Genomic DNA, 12,897 nt, shown 5'->3' on the forward strand with positions numbered 1-12,897 from the left:
CAGTAACCACCAACTGGAAGATAAAAAGGGGAGAGAGAAGCAGAAGGACAGAGGAAAAGGGGGAAAAAAAGGCCATAATGGCCTAAACCATTTCATTATGAGACTGTGCCACCATATGTCTCACAAGCTATTCGCTATGGGGGGCCCTTGACATACTGCTAAAAAATATGCTTGTTTGGATGTGCCCTAAGACCAGCGCATAGTCAACCAAAAAGTCTAGAGCTCTGCTGCATAGCCACAGTCAAACTGTTTGTTTTGTTTGCATAGGAAAGGAGCATACAGTACATGTTGTCAGTTAAGAGTTGAGTGCAGATATTTATTCTTCTGAATTATGGGGCAGATTTACGAGGTTGCAATTTTCTTAAGATTTACTTAGATCTGCTTTACTGTGCTGCACCAGAATTTTGGCCTTCGTTGCACCTTTTTGCCACAAATCATTTGACACCTGTATCAATGAAATGCACCAAAAAGAGCAGATGTTTGTGACACGCCTAGCATGGGGGCATAGCTTATTGGGAAAGTGGGCGCAGCTTAACCCTTTCAAGATCAAGCTCATTTTGGCCTTCAGGACCAGCCCCATTTTTTCAAATCTGACATGTGTCAATTTATGTGATAATAACTCTGGAATGCTTTTGCATATCCAAGCGATTCTGAGATTGTTTTCTCGTGACATATTGTACTTTATGTTAGTGGAAAAATTTGGTCAATAAATTCATTGTTTATTTGTGCAAAACACTAAAATTTAGAGAAAATTTGCAAAAATTATGATTTTTCAAATTTTAAATGTGTCTGCTTGTAAAACAGATAGTAATACCACACAAAATAGTTACTATTTCACATATTCCATATGTCTAATTTATATTTGCATCGTTTTTTGAACATTATTTTATTTTTCTAGGACGTTACAAGGCTTAGAACTTTAGCAGCAATTTCTCACATTTTCAAGAAAATTTCAAAAGGCTATTTTTACAGGGACCAGTTCAGTTCTAAAGCGTCTTTGAGGGCCTTATGTACAAGATAGACCCCATAAATTACCTCGTATTAAAAACTGCACCCCTCAAAGTATTCAAAACAGCATTCAGAAAGTTTCTTAACCCTTTAGGCGCTTCACAGGAATTAAAGCAAAGTTGAGGGGAAATTGACAAATTTTTTTTTTTTTGCTGCAATTCATTTGTAATAAAAAAAATTCTGTAACACAGAAGGTTAAACCAGAGAAATGCAACTCAATATTTATTGCCCAGATTCTGCAGTTTTTAGAAATATCCCACATGTGGCCCTAGTGCGCTAATGCACTAAAACACCGACCTCAGAAGCAAAGGAGCACCTAGTGGATTTTGTGGCCTCCTTGTTTTATAATATATTTTAGGCACCATGTCAGGTTTGAAGAGGTCTTGTGCCAAAACAGTGTAAATCCCCCAAAAGTGACACTGTTTTGGAAACTGCACACCTCAAGGAATTTTCTAGGGGTATAGTTAGCATCTTCACCCCACAGGTCAAGGAATAAAAAATAAAAAGCACCCCAAAACTTGTAAAGCTACATCTCCCGAATACAGCAATACCCCATATGTGGTACTAAACTGCTGTTTGGGCCCACGGCAGAGCTCAGAAGGGAAGGAGCGCCATTTGGATTTTGAAGCGTAGAATTTGCTGGATTGGTTTTCTGTGCCATGTCGCGTTTGCAACACCCTAGAGGGAGCAAAACGGTGGAAACCCCCCAAAAGTGACCCCATTTTGAAGACTACACCCCTCAAGGAATTTTTCTAGGAGTATAGTTAGCATTTTGACCCCACAGTTTTTTGCTGAATTTAGTGGAATTAGACCGTGAAAATGAAAATCGACTTTTTTCTGAAAAAATATAGAAATGTTATATTTTTACAATGAATAAAGGAGAAAAATCACCCCAAAATTTGTAAAGCAATTTGTCCTGATTACAGTAATATGCCATATGTGGTAATAAACTGCTGTTTGGACCCACGGCAGGACTCAGAAGGGAAGGAACAAGGCTTTTGGAGCTCAAATTTAGCTGGAATGGTTTTCGGGTGTCATGTCGCATTTGCAAAGGCCCTGAGGTACCAAAACAATGGAAACCTCCCACAAGTTCCTTTAGGGGACTGGAATGAGCGATCATTAGGTCACTGGTACAATACACTGCAATACTAATGTATTGCAGTATAATATCATTTTTACAGACTCCTGTAACAGCGTGATCGCTGTTCCTGTCCATTAGTCCCAGGTGTCAGCTGTAATACACAGCTGACACCTGCAGAATATGAGCGGGCACAGCGCATGAGTCCGCTCCATATATAACCCCCCGCACCACGACATGCTATTAAGTCGTGGTGCGCGAAGGCGTTAATGCGGAGCGGATGGTGCAAACTGAAAATTAAAATTTTCCACTGATATGCCATTTAAATGCACAATATGTTTGTGCCACTGAAGACAAATACCTCGTACAATGTTGAGCGGGTTCTCCTGGATATAAAATATCATATATGTGGACGTAAGCTGGTGGTTGGGCATGCTGTGGGGCTCAGAAGGGAGGGAGCGCCATTTGGCTTTTGGAGCGCAGATTTTGCTTGGTAACTGTACTGTTTGGGGTTTTGCTGGTATTTCGGTTTATAATGTGGGGGTATGTGTAAACTGGGCAGAGTACATCAGGGCATAATAAGAGGGTATAATAATGCGGTAAATAAATAATAATCCGCAGATATGTGGCCAATGTTGCACTAATAAATGGCGCCCGACCTTATCCGCTTTTGGACACTGCACAATTTCTGTCGCTATATTCTGAGAGTCAGAACTTTTTTTATTTTTTCTTCACCGGAGCTGTTTGAGGGCTTATTTGTTGCGGGACAATCTGTAGTTTTCATTGGTACCATTTTAGGGTACATGTGATTTTTTTATCACTTTTTATTCGATTGTTTTGGCAAGCAAAGTCACAAAAAACAAATTCTGACAATGTTTTTTGTCTTTTTTTTTTTTTACAGTTTTCACTGTGCGCTATAAATGACATTTTACTTTATTCTACGGGTCGATACGATTACGGTGTAACCAGATGTATATAGTTTTTTTATGTTTTGTGACGTTTGCGCAGTAAAATCACTCTTCGATAAAATTATTTATTTTTTGTGTCCCCATATTCTGAGAGCCATAAGTTTTTTATTTTTCAGTCAAAAAAGCTGTGTAAGGGCTTGTTTTTTGCGGGACAGGTTGTAGTTTTTATTGGTACTATTTTGGGGTACATGCGACTTTTTGATCACTTTTTATTCTATATTTTTGGAGGGTTGATGACCAAAAAAATAGTGATTCTGACACGGTTTTTTAATTATTTTTTTTGCGGTGTTCATCGTGCGGGAAAAATAATATTATAGTTTTATATTTTGGGTCGTTACGAACGCAGTGATACCAAATATGTGTACTTTTTTAACATTTTCTTTTTTTTCCTATAATAAAAGTCTTATTATAGGAAAAAAAGCATTTTTTGTTTTTGTAACTTCTAACTTGTTTTTACACTTTTATTAAACATTTTTATTACTTTTTTTTCTTTACTTTTTACTTGTTTTACTTGAAGATCTGCAGCACTGATAGCTGCTGTAATACATTACACTACCTAGGTGCCAAAATATTGCCAAAAAAGTGGTCTAAAGTAAGTCAGCCAAAAGGTGGTATAAGGTTAGACAGAAGTGTCTAAAGGTGTACCTAATTTATCATACAGCATTAGCCACTGTGATAAATTTGGCTCATCTAGTCCAATTCTTAGCTGTCTGAATTCAAGGCAGATTAGTAAATTTACCCCAACGTCTTCTCTATTCTCTATTTTAAGCACTTTGTTTTCAATTTTAGTAATGCCCTATTTATGGCTATGCAGATTGTTAGACATCATTTTCTGTTTTGTTGTGTTCTGAAATTGATGGTTGTAAATCCATTACTGAATGTTGTGAAAAAGTGTTTTCCAAAAAGTTTTACATTTGACTAATTTTTTTATAGAGCATTATATCTTTGTGAATGTGAGACAAACGTTGATGTTCATTTTGGATAAGGGAAGTGTTCTGTTTCCCCTGAAGCCAATTTATTCTCAGAGATGTTGACTTCCTAGATAAGTTGTTGCTGCTTGCAGACAAGCCACTTCTGGGAACATTCTTCATCGTTCTAAATCTTCTTCACTTGGAGACTCTCTGAACCTGAGAAATGGCTTTCTAACTCTTTTTCAGATTGATATGCCAGCAAAGTTTATTAGTCTCTTCTGTGACAAGCAGTTGATGCATGATAACTACCAATGAGTCTGAATTAAAGCAGTATTTGGTTAAAATTCCTCAGCAGCATTGTGCAAAACTGAAACGAAATTATAGGGATAAACTAGTTGAATTTATTTCTGCTAATGCTGGGGCAAGAAATTCTCAATCTTAAGAAGACAAATGATATCGATATTGTATAAGGTAAATAAATTCAATAATATTTCAAAAACTTTAGTTAGTGTTTACTCAGGTAAGGGGTATTTACTTTTTTTTTTTTTACTGTCTGCCTGGATAATTTCTGCTCTAACAAGTAAATTTAAATAAAAAATAGCAATTAATTTTTCTACATTTTCTACATTTCCCCAAAATATTTTAACACAATACTATTCAAAGCAGTACATCTTGAGACTTTTTTTTTTAGACATTTGTACAATTTTTCAAGTTGTAGATATTTTCTCAAAGTCCTAACTAAGGCAAGGGATCAACAGTATAAAATGATTATTTAAAGTATTGAATGAGTTACATAGTTCGTACGGTTGAAAAAAGATACATGTCCATCAAGTTCAACCAAGGGATGGGAAAGGGGAAGTAAAAAAATTCTACACATAGGAGCTAATATTTTTTTGTTCTAGGAAATTATCTAACCCTTTTTTAAAGCAATCTACTGTCCCTGCTGTGACCAGCTCCTGTGGTAGGCTATTCCGTAGATTCACAGTTCTCACAGTAAAGAGCTTGTCGCCTCTGCAGGTTGAACCTTTCTTTTTCCAGACGGAGGGAGTGCCCCCTTGTTATGTGCGGGGGATTTACATGGAACAGGATTTCACCATATTTTTTGTATGTGTCATTAATATATTTATATAAGTTAATCACGTCCCCCCTTAGTCGTCTTTTTTCTTTTTCTTTGTTTGAAATTTTCCAGTACATTAAATTATGGCGTGAGACAAGAGGTTGGCTACCTTGGCTCGATCAGAAGCAAACTGATGCTAAGTTAATAAACTTAGATGTGATTGATATTATGGTGGTCCTGTGTGTTAGACACACACAGGATCAGCTCACAGCCGAGCAGTTAGTTCAGCTGAACTGATGGAATTGACTCACAGCAAATGATACAGCTTCTATGTAAAGAGGATAAATAAAAGTTGTATTGGAAAAAAAACTAAGCAACATTTTTTATAAAAGTAATTATAAAATGTTTTAAATCACATAAAACATTGATTTCATTAAAAAAAATAAAAAAATAACAACTCAAAAGTGTAAATAGCCTTTAAAGAGAACCTTTCACCTCCCCATAAATGTGCAGCTGAAGAACTTCTGAAGAAACATCTGGAGAGAGTGAAGCGAGTTGACAAGGTCCAACGAAGTCAAGGCAATAAGAGGAATCAGCAGACAATTGATAGACTCCCTATGGTCTCCACATTTAGTGTATGCAGCACAAATGTGGCAGGAATTATCAATTGGAGAATTTTGAGCAACTATTATGATAAAGTGGTAGAATTCCAATCTCCCCGTTTATTCTCGTACAGAAGACCCGGTAATTTAAGGGACAGACTTGTCGTGACGGATGTCAGTGCAAAGTATATTCAGGTTAGAGGTAGACAACAGGACTTGACACGGAAGGGATGTTTCCCTTGTCTGTCCTGTGATAGTTGTGCGATTATTCTCAAAGGCAGTTCTTTTATACATCCCACCACTGGTAGAGCTTACAAGATTACCTCCTACTACACATGTAGAAGTGATTATATTATATATGTTTTACAGTGTCCTTGTAATTTGATTTACGTGGGTGAAACTACAACTGAATGTAGACTGAGATTATACAATCATAAGTCCAGTATACGTACGAAGATGGTTGAACTCCCTGTACCACGACATTTTGTAGAGATGGGACATAGTGTACAACAACTTAGATTTTGCATTATTGATAGGGTACCCCCTCTTAAATGTGGAGGGAACAGGGAATTGATCCTTAAACAACGGGAGGTTCAGTGGATCAATAGATTAAATTCCCTCCATCCAAATGGTCTCAATATTGATTACCCCTTGAATGTATTCAAATGATAATTTTGTCTTTACTCCTAGGACATTGTGGTCCAGCTACCTCTGAGAAGTTTTTCATTCTCTGTATATATAGTCTTTTGGATTTGGCCTTTGCTATCCTTGGGGATTCTTTTGCCTGGTGATATTTGTCCATGATCCATTCACTACTCTTGATATATGTTGATGTATGGGAATAAGAGAGTAATTATACTGTAACAAATTTTAATGTACTTATCCGTCTCTTCTTTCTTTTTTATAGATTGAAGTCTCGATATTGGTATTGGAAGATGCTTGCCAACTGGAACAAGGAATTCTGTACACATGTGGCCTCCTTTTTTCTGTCAATAAGTTTGATATCGAATTAAAATAATTTTCTTATATTTTTACAGTGTGAACTGTAGTGATGTTTTTGATTATGCACAGCTCCACCACATCTGCTATCTAGCTTTATTTGTTAGCATATGGGTTGATTATCGACTCTTTATACTATTTGAGTCGTGAATGGCAGTTCTGTATATGGGGAGTTTTTTGGGCTGAAAGTGTAGGACTTTGCTTTTTTCCAGAGATCCCACAATGGAGTAACACCATATACCTCTGTGTTGATGATATATTGTCACACTGGTAGAGTAGTTCTCCGTGAGACTTGAGACTTCTGCGTTGTGTATGCGGGTGATCTCTTGTCTCTAGGGACATAAGGCATTACATTTAGAAAAACCTACTAATGTATATTCCATACACAGCTTCTATACACTCCGTTAGTTGTAGTCTTACCCTATATTTTCTAGTATTGGTATATTTGCCCTTAACAAATATGGCGTATTATGACACATTTACCTCAGCACGACTGTGCGGCTAATTGGGCCTTTGATAGTGATGAAATCATGTCAGCTCTTGCGTCGCTGTGCAGCGTCACAGCAATACAGATCACACGTGTTAGCCTTACCCAATGGACAGCTAGAGTTGGGGCATGCGCAGTTCGGCGCTTGTGACGCCGCAAATTTTAATTTACACATGTCTTGTTCAGGATGCCCTTGTTTACCCAGATTGGTGAGTGCCAGCTTTTGTGTATTGTACTGTGATTATTGATCGATATGCAATTCATGTATTACACTATTTTATATGCACAAATTGCACTTGTTAGAATTTTAAAGTTTTCTATACCACTTGTCATAGATTGACTCTTTTACACATTTATATGACATTTTTGATATACTGTTACACATCGTATTTTTTAATATGAATTGTATAATTGCTGCTATTCAGAGCACTTGTTAATTGAGCTTTGCTCTACTTTTATATATATATATATCTGTGTGTGGTTTTCAATAATTGCTGAAAATGCTTCCATGGAGGAAGTGAAACGTTGCTGTGCTGGGTGAATTAATGACATTTTTTGCTATTGAGTGCTGCTTCCGTGCTCTATTTCTTGTATATATGTGCAGCTGAGTGTAGCATGTAATGGGGAGGGGCGCACAAACCCTGGGGCACTTTACATTTTTTTTGTACCTCCCTCCTTTATTTAGATATCGGTGCCGCTATATTTGGCGCCCGATATTTAAATAACCCCCTGAACAGTCAACGGGGCGTGTACTGTTAAGGGGGCGTGTTACTATGGCTGTGACACTGTCCAATCAGATATGGGCAGTGCCACAGCAAGAGCGAGAATAGAGAGTGTGCGATTGCAGTCTTTTCACCCGAACTGGCAAGGGGGCGTGTCACTGCTACTGACAATGTAAGAGCTGTGGAGAGGAGAGCGCACTCTCATCTCTTCAGCTCTTGCGAGAGATCAGTCTGCCGAATTGGAATGGGGCGTGTCACTGCTACGGACAGTGTAAGAGCTGGGGAGCGCTTACACTGTCCGTAGCAGAGACACGCCCCCTTGCCAGTTAGGCAGACAATACAAGACTGATCTCTCGTAACAGCTGAAGTGATGAGAGCGCGCTCTCCTCTCCACAGCTCTTAAACTGTCCGTAGCAGTGACACGCCCCCTTGCCAGTTCCGGTGAGAAGACTGATCTTCAAAGCTGAAGAAAGAGAGCGTGCACTTTCTCCGCTCGCTCGTGCTGTTGCACTGTCCATATCTGATTGGACAGTGTCACAGCCATAGTAACACGCCTCCTTGCCAGTACGCGCCCCGTTAACTGTTTAGGAGGTTATTTAAATATCGGGCATCAAATATAACGGCACCGATATCTAAATAACAGAGGGAGGTACAAATGTAAAGGGCCCCAAGGTTTGTTCAGCCCTGCTGCACATGTATGGGGAGGTGAAAGGTTCTCTTTAAATAACCAGAGTGCACACTGGTGCAGTATGGCAGTATTCCATAGAGAGGAATGTCAGCCTCACAGGTAATGTATGAACAGCGGCATGTCATTATATATACTGTACTGTACTTTGTTACGGAATTAAGTTGCAGATTGCACAACTGAAACTCCGCAACAAATAGGCAGTGTGTGAACCTAGTCTTGCATACAAACTGTGTCGTAAACCTAGACTAATGTCTAATTTATATATAAAAAAGTGATAATTTGGAAACCATGGAACACATCTGCTGGTGTCTTAATAGTAGTGTGATTTATATATATATATATATATATATATATATATATATATATAAATAAAATAATATTCTTCATTACTGTTGCATTTTTCTGTTGTTTTTTATGCTCTGCAGATTCTTTCACTAATCAGTACAGACATTCTGTAGACAGAAAAGCTAAGAGTTCTTTACAATAATTACAGATCCAGGTTGATTGGCTAAATTTGAACTTTCCAAAAGTTAATTTGAGATTTCTACAGGAAAATATACAAAGGAACTGGAGTATACCCATTGGACTATTAGCAAGGTATAATTTAACTCAGGCCTTCCGATGATGTCAGAGATTATCTTGATAAAATGTCAGCCATCCTCTAGCCCAATGTGTTAGAGTAAGGACTACTAAAACAATTATTTTCTTGTTCCCTTTTATTTTTAAATTGTCTGATTCTCTGAAAAACTGTCCTTTTTTTTTTTTGGTTCTTGGTGAACATTACAATATTGTAAAATGATTAAACCCTAAGGTTTGTTTAGGTATTCCTGCCAAAGACCACATAAAGAGGTGATTTATTAAACTATAGAAGTGCCAAATAAGTCTGTATCACAGATGAAACCGTCACATTCTCATCATGTGCTCTGCTCTTTGTCCATGGAAAGTTAAGGTAATCCACCAATGCGCTTTACCAATTACAAACAGCTTGCTTGTCTCCAAAGTAGAAAAAAGAATACTTTGTACTTATGAAGACCTATTTAACTTTCATTACTTCATTGTCTAAATGAACACATTCAAGTTTAAGCATTGTTTTCTAATTAATGTCTAGAAGCAAGTGAAGCTCTAATAGCACGCCTGCATGACAAATTTTAGGTCAGGAAACGGGAATATAATTGGGGAGATTAAGTAAATTGGGGTTTATGGCAAGGGCAGGCTGGGTAGCAGGAAGGTGCAGTATTCAGTGCCAGGGATTTCATATTTCTTTAGTGTTCCTACAGTGCAGTAATCTCAGTATGGCTGGCCTTGAGGCAGAATTTGACAAAAATTCCCATTGCCACCAGACACCCAATAGGTGAAAGCTATCTGGATGCATCAGTAACAAAAAAAAAGCTGCCTCAATAGCCGTATTTGCTATCAAACCCCACTAACCATATTTTCGCAATCATGCCACAGCAAAATCATTGAACGCATGGAAGACTGGAAAGAAATTAGTATCAGGGGTGAACCTAGCCTCTTTGCTGTCTATGGCGAACTATAGAAAGGTGTCCTCTCCCCAATCTATTCTAGTAATCCCAGACGGACATTCTGACTTTTTGCTGAGTTCAGCGGCCCAGCCAGGATGGCGTGATGCAGTGACGTCATTGCGCTGGGCCATTGACGTCATCAGAATGTTCCTGGACTCTCGTAGGCAGCAGGCCTAAACCAGGCTGAGACCTACGAGAGCATGTGGTGGAGCAGGGAGCCAATGGCCCAAGGCTGACTGGCAAATTTTAGCCTGGGAGCAAGCACACAGCACTGGCCCAAGAGTAGCGGCTTATTCTGGGGGTATTGTGCAATTGCCGAGTTTGCCACCCCCAACACTGCCCCTATCGAGCTGCTACCTGTCAATGGAAAAATCATCCACCTGAGGAACATTTTTTTCAAACAAAGCGTCACCTGGGACTTTCTTGTACTCTATCATTGGAAAAAATGTTTCACTCTGGCGGGTAACATCTCAGTTGACAGGTAGCAGAGTTACATGAAGGGGAATTATTTTTCATTGCCCTCTAGTTTCTATTGTGGCGCAGGGGAGAACAAAAAAGACAGAACACTGCTATAGATAAGTATACATTTTTTTTATTTTTCATACTGCTAATTTATTTTTATTATTATTTTATTATTATTATTACTATTTATTATTTTTTTGGTAGGCTCCGCTGGACCATTTAGACCAGGGGTCTCAAACTCGGCCGGGTAAGTGAGCCACATATAGAAAAAAATTGAAATTGAAATTGACGGGCCCCATTACTTTTAAATTGAATACATTACAAAATTATTGTTAATCAATTTGTTATTTTAACTACTATAATAATAATAATACATTACTATAACAATACTACATTACTATAACAATACCACATTACTATAATATTACATTACTATAATAATACTACATTACTATAATAATACAACATTACTATAACATTACTAGATTACTATAATAATACTACATTACTATAACACTACATTACTATAATAATACAACATTACCATAACATTACTACATTACTATAATAATACTACATTACTATAACACTACATTACTATAACAATACTACATTACTATAATACTACATTACTATAATAATACTACATTACTATAACATTACTACATTACTATAACAATACTACATTACTATAATAATACTACATTACTATAACAATATTACATTACTATAACAATACTACATTACTATAATAATACTACATTACTATAATAGTACGACATTACTATTATAATATTAATAATAATAATAATACATTACTATAATACTACATTACTATAATAATGCTACATTACTATAACACTACTACATTACTATAATACTACATTACTATAACAATACTACATTACTATAATACTACATTACTATAATAATACTACATTACTATAATAACACTACATTACTATAATAATACTTCATTACTATAATAACACTACATTACTATAATAATACTATATTACTATAATAGTACGACATTACTATTATAATATTAATAATAATAATAATAATAATACATTACTATAATACTACATTACTATAATAATGCTACATTACTCTAACAATGCATTACTATAACAATACTACATTATTATAATAATACTACATTACTAAAACAATATTACATTACTATAATATTACATTACTATAATAATACTACATTACCATAACAATACTACACTACTATAACAATACTATATTACTATAACAATACTACATTACTATAATAATACTACATTGCTATAATAATACTACATTACTATAATACTACATTACTATAATAATACTACATTACTTTAATAATAGCGCTAGTTTTAAACTTAACGGAAATTTGTGAGATTTCTCCACGTGCTTATTTCAATAATCCAGTTCTACAGTTTAAGTAAAATGCAGTCTGGCTGCTCAGTTGGCAGCGTTTGGCAGACACACAAAAGTCAAGACTAGGCAGTCCCTTTTTAGATCATGCCACAGTGCCCTCTATAGATAATTCCACAGTGGCCTCTGTAGATAATTCCACAGTGCCCTCTGTAGATGCTGCCACAGTGCCCTCTGTAGATGCTGCCACAGTGCCCTCTGTAGATGCTGCCACAGTGCCCTCTGTAGATGCTGCCACAGTGCCCTCTGTAGAAGCTGCCACAGTGCCCTCTGCAGATAATGCCACAGTGCCCTCTGTAGATAATGCCACAGTGCCCTCTGTAGATGCCGCCAATGACATCCCCAGTAGATAGCTACATTGGGGCTCCATCTAGGACTGGAATCCCCAGCCAGAGCGTTGTCGACGCTTTGGCCAGGGATTCCTCTGCTGGAGGAGCCCCTGATGTCACTGTCCATACACAGTGACGTCAAGGGATCCTCCTGGACCGGAATGTGATGTCAGGGGCACAGGGCCACCATCAGGAATTTCTAGGCCCCATAAAGCCAAGATGTCTGGGCCCCCTCCATTACCAGGGGTGGACAAAAGGAAGGTGTGGCGCTCATGTTTGTACATTACACGCGTTAACCGATTTTGGTGCTGATGTCAATTACAGTGAATGAAACCATGGAGCAGGCAGTGACCAGTTAATGCCCTGGATTTTGTTAAATTTAGCCAAAACGTATCCCACTGTATGGCATATAATGGGATATGTCGCCCGGGGAGTGGAGCTTTCCCAGGGCTGGAATCCCTTGGAAGATCTTCTACTAGCGCTCTGCTCAGGGACTCTGGGGCTGTTCCTTATGTCCATATATGTTAGGCTTCATTCACATCTGCGTCGGGACTCCGTTCATGGGTTCTGTCTGACTTTTCCGTCGGGAACCCATGAATGGAAACCAAACAGAACCAATTCGGAAACCATAG

The sequence above is a fragment of the Rhinoderma darwinii genome, chromosome 4 (genome assembly GCF_050947455.1).
Source record: "Rhinoderma darwinii isolate aRhiDar2 chromosome 4, aRhiDar2.hap1, whole genome shotgun sequence".
Taxonomy (NCBI): Eukaryota; Metazoa; Chordata; class Amphibia; order Anura; family Rhinodermatidae; genus Rhinoderma; species Rhinoderma darwinii.